The following is a 14,996-nucleotide window of genomic DNA, read 5'->3' as shown; positions in this document are numbered from 1 at the left end:
CTGTCGGGCTGTATCACCGCCTGGTATGGCAACTGCACCGCTCGCAACCGCAGGGCTCTCCAGATGGTGGTGCGGTCTGCCAGATGCATCACCAGGGGCTAACTACCTGCCCTCCAAGACATTTACAGTACCCGATGTCACAGGAAGGCCAAAAAGATCATCAAGGACATCAGCCACCCGAGCCACGGCCTGTTCACCCCGCTATCATCCAGAAGGCGAGGTCAGTACAGGTGCATTAAAGCTGGGACTGAGAAGCTGTTTTTCAGCCTCAATCTCAAAGCCTTCAGACTGTTAAATAGCCATCACTAGCCAGCTTCCACCCGGTTACTCAACCCTGCACCTTAGAGGCTGCTGCCCTGTATACATAGACTTGGAATCACAAGTCACTTTCATAATGTTTACATTATTTGCCTTACTCATCTCATATGTATATACTGTATTCTATTCTACTGTATTTTAGTCAATGCCACTCCGACATTGCTCAATCTAATATTTATATATTTCTTAATTCCATTTTTTCACTTTTAGATACTACTGCACTGTTGGAACTAGGAACACAATAATGTCGCTACACCTGCAATAACATCTGCTAAATATGTGTATGTGACAAATGAAATTTGATTTGAAATCTTCAGAAGATGTTTGTTGCTAGGCAGCCGTTTTAGCTAGATATCTAGCTAGCAATGGTAATCATGTTAACATATTTCTTACTAAGATTACTGTTCTAAAACATGTTAAATCATATTTAAAATAATCAATACTGAAACTTTCAGATGAAGTTTGAGAGTGAATTAAACATGTTGAATTGCTTTCATGCGTTTTTTTTTCTCTCACTACCCTGAGTTTAAGACAAGGGTTTAGCTATCTTGGAATGAACAACATTTCCAAGAACTTTATCTTCAACAATCAAATTTCTTCTTAAGAAAGGTTTTGTGAATCTAGGCCCTGTTCGCGGAGTTTGTTATTGTCTATGTGGACAGAGGCGAGATGTGCACGCCATCAAAGAGTGGGCCTAGTGTTCAATTAATACAATTTCATGAGAGCAACTATACTTTCTTTTTTTAACATGACATGAAGCTGAAGATAACTTTGTAAATACAGTTTCTATAACAAAACATTTTGTAATTGTCATAACCTATTCTTCCAATTGAATAGGTATATTTTATTAACAAACAAAAAAAATGAAAATCTTAAACTGTGGTTCATTTACATTCACTTCCTTAATCCTGAATTGTATTGAAAGGGACTGGACCTTAAGCCGTGTGGGAGGTTTGGGAACCCAGTTGATTATCTCTGAGCCTACTGAAAATCCTTATTTTATTCATGATCCTAGAGCGCCATCTACCGTATAATTTGAGGTGAAGAAATGACAGGGCAGATAGGACTGCAATAGTGCAGCCTACAAAACATGATCTTTCTTTTCGTTACATTGCAACAATAAAACCAGTTCATTATTAAACTATATACTCAAACCAAAGCCTACATTTTAATTTGTCAAATGTTTGTGAAATGTCAAGGCAAAGGCTACCTGAAGACAAAATGGTAGCCTATAAGCTGGTTTTACAAACTACTTTAATTCAGCACAAAATTCTACCCATTAATCAAAATAATATGTTTTATTGATGATTAAAAAAAAAGCCTCATTGTAGGCTACAATGTAAGAATGAAAGTTCAAAATGTAAACTCTCAATTAGGGAAGTTACAAAAAATACAACACTAATATTTTGTACACTGCTCCAAAAAATAAAGGGAACACTTAAACAACACAATGTAACTCCAAGTCAATCACACTTGTGCAAGGAGGAGCAGGAGAAGCACTGCCCGAGCCCTGCAAAATGACCTCCAGCAGGTCACAAATGTGCATGTGTCTGCTCAAACGGTCAGAAACAGACTCCATGAGGGTGGTATGAGGGCCCGACGTCCACAGATGGGGGTTGTGCTTACAGCCCAACACCGTGCAGGACGTCTGGCATTTGCCAGAGAACACCAAGATTGGCAAATTCGTGCTCTTCACAGATGAAAGCAGGTTCACACTGAGCACGTGACAGAGTCTGGAGACGCCGTGGACAACGTTCTGCTGCCTGCAACATCCTCCAGCATGACCGGTTTGGTGGTGGGTCAGTCATGGTGTGGGGTGGCATTTCTTTGGGGGGCCGCACAGCCCTCCATGTGCTTGCCAGAGGTAGCCTGACTGCCATTAGGTACCGAGATGAGATCCTCAGACCCCTTGTGAGATCATATGCTGGTGCGGTTGGCACTGGCTTCCTCCTAATGCAAGACAATGCTAGACCTCATGTGGCTGGAGTGTGTCAGCAGTTCCTGCAAGAGGAAGGCATTGATGCTATGGACTGGCCCGCCCGTTCCCCAGACCTGAATCCAATTGAGCACATCTGGGACATCATGTCTCACTCCATCCACCAACGCCACATTGCACCACAGACTGTCCAGGAGTTGGCGGATGCTTTAGTCCAGGTCTGGGAGGAGATCCCTCAGGAGACCATCCGCCACCTCATCAGGAGCATGCCCAGGTGTTGTAGGGAGGTCATACAGGCACGTGGAGGCCACACACACTACCGAGCCTCATTTTAACTTGTTTTAAGAACATTACATCAAAGTTGGATCAGCCTGTAGTGTGGTTTTCCACTTTAATTTTGAGTGCGACTCCAAATCCAGACCTCCATGGGTTGATAAATTGGATTTCCATTGATTATTTTTGTGTGATTTTGTTGTCAGCACATTCAACTATGTAAAGAAAAAAGTATTTAATAAGATTATTTCTTTCATTCAGATCTAGGATGTGTTGTTTAAGTGTTCCCTTTATTTTTTTGAGCAGTATATTTTTAATGTTTCTTTCCAAAAACACTAGGTTTTCGTACCTGAGGTCCTTCAGATAGTTAGACAGCTGAAGTAACCTCTGAGCTAACCCTGTGCCGAGAAGGCGAGGCTGCAGAATGACTTAAGACCTCTGCTATGATATAGGATACGTTACTCAAGGTATTGCACAAGTCTTCCTTAACCTATGTTATGTAGGGCGGCACACAATTGGCCCAGCGTCGTCCAGGTTAGGGGAGGCGTTGATACCTATTCGTGGTAGGCCGTCATTGTAAAATAAGAATTTGTTCTTAACTGACTTGCCTAGTTAAATAAAGGTTAACAAATACAAACCAAATTCAAGACGGAACTGCATGTTTCCAGTGAGTGCAAGTAGACTGAGACACAGAAAATATTCTGGTACAAAATGTGATGATTGTTAGATTATTAAAATAATTTGGTCGACCTAAATCAGTTTTTTTATGCCCCATACCAGGTTTCGTTTTCGTTTTATTAGTTTAGACGGTTTTGCAAAGAATTGAAGGATCCATTAAAACTGCTTCAGAGTCAGTCTACAGGTCACAATATTTTCAAAACAAAGCATTCACTTCTCTCATTCATGATTCTAGAGCGCCATCTACCTGATATAAAGCATACATTCATAAAGACTGCAAAACTAGGGACTTTGGATAGGTACTGACCTATCATACACTTCTCAAAATGTATCTATTTATGGTTGAATGTACTTAACATAATAAAGAGACCAGAGCTGGTTAATAGTTATTGCTGTCAATTCAATGAATGTTATTTATTACCCCCCCCCCCAAAAAAAAACAATTACGCTGGCCCGCTGACCTTGACATAGGATTTTGAGTTGAAGTAACCACTGCGCTACCCAGCGCCGAGAGTTACCTGCAGAAAAACGACGTTTGACCTTGTAAGCATAGTTTAGGCCTAGCCTACGTCAACAGGTATCTCCGTACAGGTGTGTTTAACTCAGAATTCTGAATTTTAGTTAATCGGCAACATTTGTTTTGGAGACCTTTGAAGAAACGAATGCGGTAAACCTAAAAAAAAAAAAAAACAATGACTGCATGATTGAGATTGCATTTCAAGTCATAATGACTGACTAGGTGTTGTAGATTAGTTTCCTAGGCGATATTAAAGCCCTATATTATAGTGCTATAAAGGTTTTGTATCATTCGTCATTTATGCATAGGGCTTAAGCAGTTTTCGTTTGATCAATAACCAGTGTTTCTTGATTATAGGCTAACTTTTGTGAACCAAATTAAATTGAAATGAAAAAAAACACCAGACAGGGGCCGTGGGTTTGAACTTCTCAGATTGGAACTGAGAACATTCCGAAGTAACCACTGAGCTACTCTGAAAAGAAAAACATCTATATATAGGCTGGATGTGCATTGTGCAACCAGTGAGAGTATACATGAGTAGGCTTATACATACACATTCATTGAGGTCAGAACACCAACATGTTTAACCAAGTGTGCTGTTATCCAAGTGCCTACTAAATCACTTAGGCATAAATAGGCTGCAGACATAATTCAAGACATAAACTCAGCAAAAAAGGACATGTCCTCTCACTGTCAACTGTGTCCTCTCATGTCCTCTCACTGTCAACTGCGTTTATTTTCAGCAAACTTAACATGTGTAAATATTTGTATGAACGTAACAAGATTCATCAACTGAGAAATAAACTGAACAAGTTCCACAGACATGTGACTAACAGAAATGGGATAATGTGTCTCTGAACAAAGGGGGGGTCAAAATCAAAAGTAACAGTAAGTATCTGGTGTGGCCACCAGCTGCATTAAGTACTGCAGTGCATCTCCTCATGGACTGCACCAGATTTGCCAGTTCTTGCTGTGAGATGTCACCCCACTCTTGCACCAAGGCACCTGCAAGTTCCTGGACATTTCTGGGGGGAATGGCCCTAGCCCTCACCCTCCGATCCAACAGATCCCAGACGTGCTCAATGGGATTGAGATCTGGGCTCTTCGCTGGTCATGGCAGAACACTGACATTCCTGTCTTGCAGGACATCACACACAGAATGAGCATTATGGCTGGTGGCATTGTCATGCTGGAGGGTCATGTGAGGATGGGCCTGCAGGAAGGGTACAACATGAGGGAGGAGGATGTCTTCCCTGTAATGCGCAGCGTTGAGATTGCCTGCAATGACAACAAGCTCAGTCCGATGATGCTGTGACACACCGCCCCAGACCATAGACCCTCCAGCTCCAAATTGATCCCGCTCCAGAGTACAGGCCTCGGTGTAACGCTCATTCCTTTGATGATAAACACAAATCCGATCATCACCCCTGGTGAGACAAAACCGCGACTCGTCAGTGAAGAGCACTTTTTGCCAGTCCTGTGGTCCAGCGACGGTGGGTTTGTGCCCATAGGCAACATTGTTGCCAGTGATGTCTGGTGAAGACCTGCCTTACAACAGGCCTACAAGCCCTCAGTCCAGCCTCTCTCAGACTATTGTGGACAGTCTGAGCACTGATGGAGGGATTGTGCATTCCTGGTGCAACTCGGGCAGTTGTTGCCATCCTGTACCTGTTCTGCAGGTGTGATGTCCGGATGTAAAACATCCTGTGCCGGTGTTGTTACACGTGGTCTGCCACTGCGAGGACGATCAGCTGTCTGTCCTGTCTCCCTGTAGCGCTGTCTTAGGCGTCTCACAGTACGGACATTGCAATTTTTTGCCCTGGCCACATCTGCAGTCCTCATGCCTCCTTGCAGCATGTCTAAGGCACGTTCACGCAGATGAGCAGGGACCCTGGGCATCTTTCTTTCTGTCTTTTTCAGAGTCAGTAGAAAGGCCTCTTTAGTGTCCTACGTTTTCATAACTGTGACCTTAATTGCCTACCATCTGTAAGCTGTTCGTGTCTTAACAGCCATTCCACAGGTGCATGTTCATTAATTGTTTATGGTTCATTGAACAAGCATGGGAAACAGTGTTAAAACCCTTTACAATGAAGACCTGTGAAGTTATTTGGATTTTTACAAATTATCTTTGAAAGACAGGGTCCTGAAAAAAGGACGTTTCTTTTTTTGCAGAGTTTATATGATCATTATAATTTGTTATCTTTACTAGGCCATATATTGCTAGAAGTGGTTTAATTTGAAATGGTTTAAAATGTGCCTGAAATCCACCTGCAGAAAATCATTCTGGATTGAATTGTTAATTATCTGATATTCCATGGTCTTAGAGCAACTCCTGCTGGTACATGCAGGTAATTCAGGCAGCACACAGGGGCAATGTACATGGAGATTCTAGCCTTATAGGTAAGCAAAGACACACAACTGTGGGTTAAATAGCCTGTCCATTTTTGATAGGCTACTACTAAATCAAATTTTATTGGTCACATACACATATTTAGCAGATGTAGAGAAATGCTTGTGTTCTTAGCTCCAACAGTGCAGTTGTATCTAACAATTCACACATCTAAAAGTGAAAGAATGGAATTAAGAAATACAGTATGAAACTAGTTTAAAAAAAGGAACATATGTAAATATTATTAAAGGGACTAGTGTTCCATTATTAAAGTGACAAGGATGACAACCATGTAAAAAGACCACACCACCCTCACAATAAAACCAGGCTAATATGTTTCCCAATCAAAGGATATCCTAACTGAAGAAAAATAACTGATGAAATAATGTAACAGAAAATGTTTTTTTTTTTTTAAAGAGCCAGGCAACGTCCACGGTTCGACCCCTCAGGCTGACAAGGAGTCGCAACTCTGGAGTAAGTGGTAACCGTTGAGCTAAGCTGGTGCACCGTTATCAAAAGCTCTACAGCCATATGACACTAGGGATATATTGCAGCACCACACCACGGGAATGTGATTACGATCCAGCAAGTGCATTTGTCACTGTCAACTGCATCTGTACCTTCATCCTGTGGCCTATAAAAACATTCAGGTTAAGCCTAGATACGGTGAGGTCCCAAATTGACACCCTTGATAAAAAAAAGAAAAGATTAGTGCGCTAAATAAATAAATACTGAGCGATATTTTATAGTAACATTTTTTGGATGGAAATTCTATTTTGTACTAATACAATTGATCAGAGAGAGATTGTTTAAAAATAAATATTTTTTTTCCTCAAAGAGGTAAGGGTCAAAACACCTCCGTTTTCAATATCTCACCTTATGAGTGTAACGAGTGTGCTGAGAGTCAGGGAGTGAGTGTTTTTGATAAATAAACGTAACATAATCCAAAATAAGAACTCACAAACAAGAAACAGAAACAATGACGCCTGGGGAAGGAACCAAAGGGAGTGACATATATAGGGAAGGTAATCAGGGAGGTGATGGAGTCCAGGTGAGTCTGAAGACACGCAGATGAACGTAACGATGGTGACAGGTGTGCGCCATAACGAGCAGCCTGGTGACCTAGAGGCCTGAGAGGGAGCACACGTGACAATGAGGTTGAGTCTTTTTCAAAAAACATTTTAATGAATTGGAGAACACATTGGGAGGAACCTTAGACTATTCCTCCATACAGAATCCATCCAGATCCTTGAAATCCTTTGTTTGCACTTTTGGACTGCCCTCTTCAATTCAAACCACAGATTTGCAATGGGTTTCAAGTCCGGAGACTAAGTTGGCCATAGCAAAATTTCGATTTTGTGGCCAGTTATCAATGTCTTTGTGGATTTTGATGTGTGCTTGGGTTCTTTGTCTTGCTTGAAGATCCACTTGCAGCCAAGTTTCAGCCTCCTGGCAGAGGCAACCAGGTTTTGGGCTAAAATGTTCTGGTTCTGGGTAATGTTCATGATCCTGTTTACCTTAACAAGGACCCTAGGACCAGTGGAAGCAAAATAGCCCCATAACGTCAAAGATCCACCACCATATTTTACAGTAGGCATGCAATTATTTTCTTCTCATGCATTCTCATTTCTACGCCAAACCCACCACTGATGTGCGTAGTCAAAGAGCTCTATTTTCATGTCAACCAACAAATGTAGACACCTGGAGTTTGCTAAACCACATTGGCACTTGGATTGGAACTGGTGCTTTGGTCAGATGACATTAAAATAGAGCTCAAATAATATCATTGAAACTTTTTTGTTGTTGCATAAAATATATGGCTCACTATTTGAATGATTTGTTTTATATAGTCATTTTTGCTCATCTTTATCAAGGGTGTCAATAATTATGGACCCCACTGTATATTCGTTAGCCTAATGAAAGTCCTTTTAGTGTGCACAAAATGTGCACCAAGGCCTACAGTCTTAATGAATGAACGACTCAATCAATCAATTAAATCAATCAATCAAAAACAATTTCTGGAATCTCTGTTTCTATTTGTGGCATAGCGTTTTCCATTAATAATAATACAAATCTTTAAACGAGTTCTCGGCTACTATGTATCCCATAGATTACATAGTGGTTGTCAATAGTGGACTGAAAACGAATGTATGCTACATTAAAAGAGATGGAGAAAAAACGCCAGAGAGCACCTGCGGATTGATACCTGAAGGTGTATGTCCATAAGAAGAAACCACTCAGCTAAACTGGCATGGGAAGTAGGCCTATTCTACACCTGCACAACCACGGTGTGACCTTACAACGGGCCTTTGCTCTTATGGCGTAGGCTAGTTGTAAAATAACAAAGTCTACCGGTTGCCTATCAACAGCAGACTACACAGGTAACAGCATCAGAAATAGCTAACTTTTAAGCATCATTCACGATAATGAAGTTAAAAAAGGTTGTGTAGCCTGAATCTAACAGTAGACCTAGGTTACACGTTTTCCCCTTGCAGGCATTTCCGTACAGGTGAGTTCAACTCATTGCAATTCGATGTCAAGTCCATTTCTGAATTGTACTTAATCAACATCCATTTTGGAAACCTTTTGCGTACGCTGGACAGCGCCCGTGGTTCGTAACTCCAACCCGATGTGGACCGTGGTATCTAGGCTTTGTCATAACCACTGAGCTAAACCAGCGCCGACAGTCTCGGGCTGCAGTTGACTTTTTGTATGAGATACAAATAGATCCTATTGACCTAGAGGGGCTGTGTCATGAGCACTCAAAGTTCCAGAATGGTCAGTCATTTTGGTGAGGGAGAAATCCAAACCAGTCTGTTTGGAATGAATGGCAGTAGAGGCATAGGTGATGCATTTCTTGCTTTTACTTATGTGAGAAAATAAAAGGAAGGCATGGGATATCAATTGTGTAATAGAATTATTGTCTACGTAAAATATTGTCATATCAATTATAAATACTGTTAATACATGTTTAATAAAAATGCTCAGTATAAATAGCCTCTAAAATATGCTAGTCTATGCTGGTCAAGCTGGTCTGACCAGCATGGTCTAGTTGGTTAGGCTGGCCAACATGCCGGTGATGCTGGTGACCAGCTCATGCTGGTGACCAGCTCATGCTGGTCCATGTTAATCTATGCTGGTCCAGCTTGATCTAGCTGGCCTGCAAAACCACACCCATCAAAACCATGCCCCTTTATCATACACTGCTCAAAAAAATAAAGGGAACACTTAAACAACACAATGTAACTCCAAGTCAATCACACTTCTGTGAAATCAAACTGTCCACTTAGGAAGCAACACTGATTGACAATACATTTCACATGCTGTTGTGCAAATGGAATAGACAACAGGTGGAAATTATAGGCAATTAGCAAGACACCCCCAATAAAGGAGTGGTTCTGCAGGTGGGGACCACAGACCACTTCTCAGTTCCTATGCTTCCTGGCTGATGTTTTGGTCACTTTTGAATGCTGGCGGTGCTTTCACTCTAGTGGTAGCATGAGACGGAGTCTACAACCCACACAAGTGGCTCAGGTAGTGCAGCTCATCCAGGATGGCACATCAATGCGAGCTGTGGCAAGAAGGTTTGCTGTGTCTGTCAGCGTAGTGTCCAGAGCATGGAGGCGCTACCAGGAGACAGGCCAGTACATCAGGAGACGTGGAGGAGGCCGTAGGAGGGCAACAACCCAGCAGCAGGACCGCTACCTCCGCCTTTGTGCAAGGAGGAGCAGGCGGAGCACTGCCAGAGCCCTGCAAAATGACCTCCAGCAGGCCACAAATGTGCATGTGTCTGCTCAAACGGTCAGAAATAGACTCCATGAGGGTGGTATGAGGGCCTGACGTCCACAGGTGGGGGTTGTGCTTACAGCCCAACACCGTGCAGGACGTTTGGCATTTGCCAGAGAACACCAAGATTGGCAAATTCGCCACCGGCGCCCTGTGCTCTTCACAGATGAAAGCAGGTTCACACTGAGCACGTGACAGACGTGACAGAGTCTGGAGACTCCGTGGAGAACGTTCTGCTGCCTGCAACATCCTCCAGCATGACCGGTTTGGCGGTGGGTCAGTCATGGTGTGGGGTGGCATTTCTTTGGGGGGCCACACAGCCCTCCATGTGCTCGCCAGAGGTAGCCTGACTGCCATTAGGTAACGAGATGAGATCCTCAGACCCCTTGTGAGACCATATGCTGGTGCGGTTGGCCCTGGCTTCCTCCTAATGCAAGACAATGCTAGACCTCATGTGGCTGGAGTGTGTCAGCAGTTCCTGCAAGAGGAAGGCATTGATGCTATGGACTGGCCCGCCCATTCCCCAGACCTGAATCCAATTGAGCACATCTGGGACATCATGTCTCGCTCCATCCACCAACGCCACATTGCACCACAGACTGTCCAGGAGTTGGCGGATGCTTTAGTCCAGGTCTGGGAGGAGATCCCTCAGGAGACCATCCGCCACCTCATCAGGAGTATGCCCAGGCGTTGTAGGGAGGTCATACAGGCACGTGGAGTCCACACACACTACTGAGCCTCATTTTGACTTGTTTTAAGGACATTACATCAAAGTTGGATCAGCCTGTAGTGTGGTTTTCCACTTTAATTTTGAGTGTGACTCCAAATCCAGACCTCCATGGGTTGATAAATTGGATTTCCATTGATTATTTTTGTGTGATTTTGTTGTCAGCACATTCAACTATGTAAAGAAAAAAGTATTTAATAAGATTATTTCATTCATTCAGATCTAGGATGTGTTGTGTAAGTGTTCGCTTTATTTCTTTGAGCAGTATATTTCCAAGCATGCTTTAATTGCAGCTAGATTTTATTGAAATGTCAGTTTCAATATCTGTGTTTTTGCATGTTCATTGATTGATTAATTAAACAATTAATTTCTCTTATGCTACACAAAGATAAATAACATACATTTTTCAAAACAAATCTGTTGGTTGGATTTATGTCACCTGTTACCGGAAATGGTTCTTCCAGTTATATTTAGCTAGTCTCATATATTCATCTTTCTAACCCTTTGCGGTCGTTCTGATTGTTAGTGTATAACATTTCTGATTGTTGGATATCCCCACTCTGGCTGGATTCCAATAGGAATTAAACATGACTTTGCAAGCCAGCATAATGTGACTTGACGTTGGTTTTGCTGTAGACCAGCATATGCTTGTCGTTCACCAGTGTCCAAAACACAGCGAAGGCTGTTCTTTGCTGTTCTTTTCAGCAGAGGTATGACTTTCGAATGGGCCTTTTGTTCTTTCACGACTACGTCCATAATATTAAAGTCCACCAGTTGCCTATCAAACAGTAGAATATGCAGGAACAGCGTCAAAGATGGTCTACTTACAAGCATCATACATGAACAACAACGTTCTATGTAGCCCTGATCTAACAGTAAACCTAGGTCACAGATCTCCTCTTGCAGTCATAGACTGATAACGGTTGCAATAGGTCTAGGTAGCGGTGGTCTTCGTGGCAATGTTCTCCAAAGTTGTCAGATGTGGTCGGTTTAGCTGTGAAATGAAACAAGCGGGAAGCTAGTATATATTTGAAGAGCAGCACTGTAATGTGACTGTTGTTGTTGTACCTATTATCTATATCCAGTAGGGGGAGACAGAGACCGGTAAACCCAGCAGTGGACAGACTAGTACTGCAGCTTTTTATGGACTGACATCACACACACACACACACACACACAAACAAAACCATACGCACTTCATATATCACACACTTCATTTTGGTGCTCAGGGATAATTAGAACCTCGTTGGCACACAGACAATCAGACAACTATTACATAGAATAATGTAGAACCAGGAACAGATATAGTCCTTGGTTCACTCCAGACCTGTCTGCCCTTGAACAGCACAAAAACATCCTGTGGCGTTCTGCATTAGCATCGAATAGCCCCCGTGATATGCAACTTTTCAGGGAAGTTAGGAACAAATATACACTGGCAGTTAGAAAAGCTAAGGCTAGCTTTTTCAAACAGATATTTGCATCCTGTAGTACTAACTCAAAAATGTTCTGGGACACTGTAAAGTCCATGGAGAATAAGAGCACCTCCTCCCAGCTGAGGCTAGGAAACACTGTTACCACTGATAAATCCACTATAATTGAGAATATTAATAAGCATTTCTCTATGGCTGGCCATGCTTTCCACCTGGCTACGCCTACCCCGGTCAACTGCCCGGCACCCTCCACAGCAACCCGTCAAAGCTCCCACCATTTCTCCTTCACCCAAATCCAGATAGCTGATGTTCTGAAAGAGCTGCAAATCTGGACCCCTACAAATCAGCCGGGCTAGACAATCTGGACCCTCTCTTTCTAAAATGATCTGCCAAAATTGTTGCAACCCCTATTACTAGCCTGTTCAACCTCTCTTTCGTATCGTCTGAGATTCCAAAAGATTGAAAGCTGCCGCGCTCATCCCCCCTCTTCAAAGGGGGTGACACTCTAGACCCAAACTGCTACAGACCTATATCTATCCTACCCTGTCTTTCTAAGGTCTTCGAAAGCCAAGTTAACAAACAGATTACCTACCATTTCGAATCCCACCGTACCTTCTCCGCTATGCAATCTGGTTTCAGAGCTGGTCATGGGTGCACCTCAGCCACGCTCAAGGATCTAAATGATATCATAACCGCCATCGATAAGAGACATTACTGTGCAGCCGTATTCATCGACCTGGCCAAGGCTTTCGACTCTGTCAATCACCACATTCTTATTGGCAGACTCGACAGACTTGGTTTCTCAAATGATTGCCTCACCTTGTTTACCAACTACTTCTCTGATAGAGTTCAGTGTGTCAAATTGGAGGGCCTGTTGTCCGGACCTCTGGCAGTCTCTATGGGGGTGCCACAGGGTTCAATTCTCGGGCCGACTCTCTTCTCTGTATACATCAATGATGTTGCTCTTGCTGCTGGTGATTCTCTGATCCACCTCTACGCAGACGACACCATTCTGTATACTTCTGGCCCTTCTTTGGACACTGTGTTAACTAACCTCCAGATGAGCTTCAATGCCATACAACTCTCCTTCCGTGGCCTCCAACTGCTCTTAAACGCAAGTAAAACTAAATGCATGCTATTCAATCGATCACTGCCCTCACCTGCTCGCCCATCCAGCATCACTACTCTGGACGGCTCTGACTGAATATGTGGACAACTACAAATACCTGGGTGTCTGGTTAGACTGTAAACTCTCCTTCCAGACTCACATTAAGCATTTCCAATCCAAAATGAAATCTAGAATCGGCTTCCTATATCGCAACAAAGCATCCTTCACTCATGCTGCCAAACATACCCTCATAAAACTGACCATCCTACCAATCCTCGACTTCGGTGATGTCATCTATAAAATAGCCTCCAACACTCTACTCAACAAACTGGATGCAGTCTATCACAGTGCCATCCGTTTTGTCACCAAAGCCCCATACACTACCCACCATTGCGACCTGTACGCTCTCGTTGGTTGGCCCTCGCTTCATACTCGTTGCCAAACCCACTGGCTACAGGTTATCTACAAGTCTCTGCTAGGTAAAGCCTCGCCTTATCTCAGCTCACTGGTCACCATAGCAGCACCCACTCGTAGCACGCGCTCCAGCAGGTATATCTCACTGGTCACCCCCAAAGCCAATTCCTCCTTTGGTCGTCTTTCCTTCCAGTTCTCTGCTGCCAATGACTGGAACGAACTGCAAAAATCTCTGAAGCTGGAGACTCTTACCTCCCGCACTAGCTCTAAGCACCAGCTGTCAGAGCAGCTCACAGATCACTGCACCTGTACATAGCCCATCTGTAAACAGCCCATCTATCTACCTACCTCATCCCCATACTGTATTTATTTATCTTGCTCCGTTGCACGCCAGTATCTCTACTTGCACATTCATCTTCTGCACATCTACCATTCCAGTATTTAATTGCTATATTGAAATTACTTCGCCACCATGGCCTATTTATTGCCTTAACTTACCTCATTTGCACTCACTGTATATAGACTTTTGTTTTCTTTTGTTCTACTGTATTATTGACTGCATGTTTTGTTTATTCCATGTGTAACTCTGTGTTGTTGTATGTGTCGAATTGCTTTGCTTTATCTTGGCCAGGTCACAGTTGCAAATGAGAACTTGTTCTCAACTAGCCTACCTGGTTAAATAAAGGTGAAATAAAATCAAAAATACAAAGAGCGACAGCAGTCCTGCAAGATAACAAGAACCAGAGTTTCCCCTAGTGCATGCACAATACCCAGAAACCCAGTCTCCTTACTATGTGTGGTTGTGAACGTGCACGGGCACAGATTTGTACAGGTGCACGTATCTGTCCAACTTCAAGTACTTGTGCATCAGTGCCAATAAGTCTGTGTGTGTCCATGACCTTGACTATGCATATGTGTGCGCGTGCGTGCGCGTGTGGCCAGGCGTGTGCATGCATGGCCCCTATGGGGAGATAACTGTTGATCGCTGCAGCAGATGTTGACGAAGAAAAAGGGGAGTGGGAGAGCCTGCAACAAGGAGAGAAAGGGAGAGAGGAGAGGGGAGATAAATACAAAGAATGAGGGAGGGAGGTGGAGAGCAGAGCCTGTCCTGCCCTCATACACTATGGCAGGAGTGTCGCCACCACATCCGTCACGTGGCAGAGAGGGAGAGAGACAGAAGAAAAAGGAGAAGGGGGATAAGCAAGAGAGAACTGGGAGGATAAAGAGCGGTGCAGTAGCGGGGCAGGGCAAGCCGAGAGCTGGAGTGATAGGAATGAGGAGAAGGGATAGAACGAAAGGAGGAGAGGGGAAGGGAGGAGAAAGTGAGTGAGAGGAGGAGAGAGAATGGAGAGTTTCGTCCACATGTTCCTCAGCTGTGTAAACTGAGGTTCTGCGCTGCGTCTAGGATTCCCCCAGAAAA

The sequence above is a fragment of the Salmo salar genome, chromosome ssa05 (genome assembly GCF_905237065.1).
Source record: "Salmo salar chromosome ssa05, Ssal_v3.1, whole genome shotgun sequence".
Classification (NCBI taxonomy): domain Eukaryota; kingdom Metazoa; phylum Chordata; class Actinopteri; order Salmoniformes; family Salmonidae; genus Salmo; species Salmo salar.
This window is presented reverse-complemented; position numbering follows the sequence as displayed.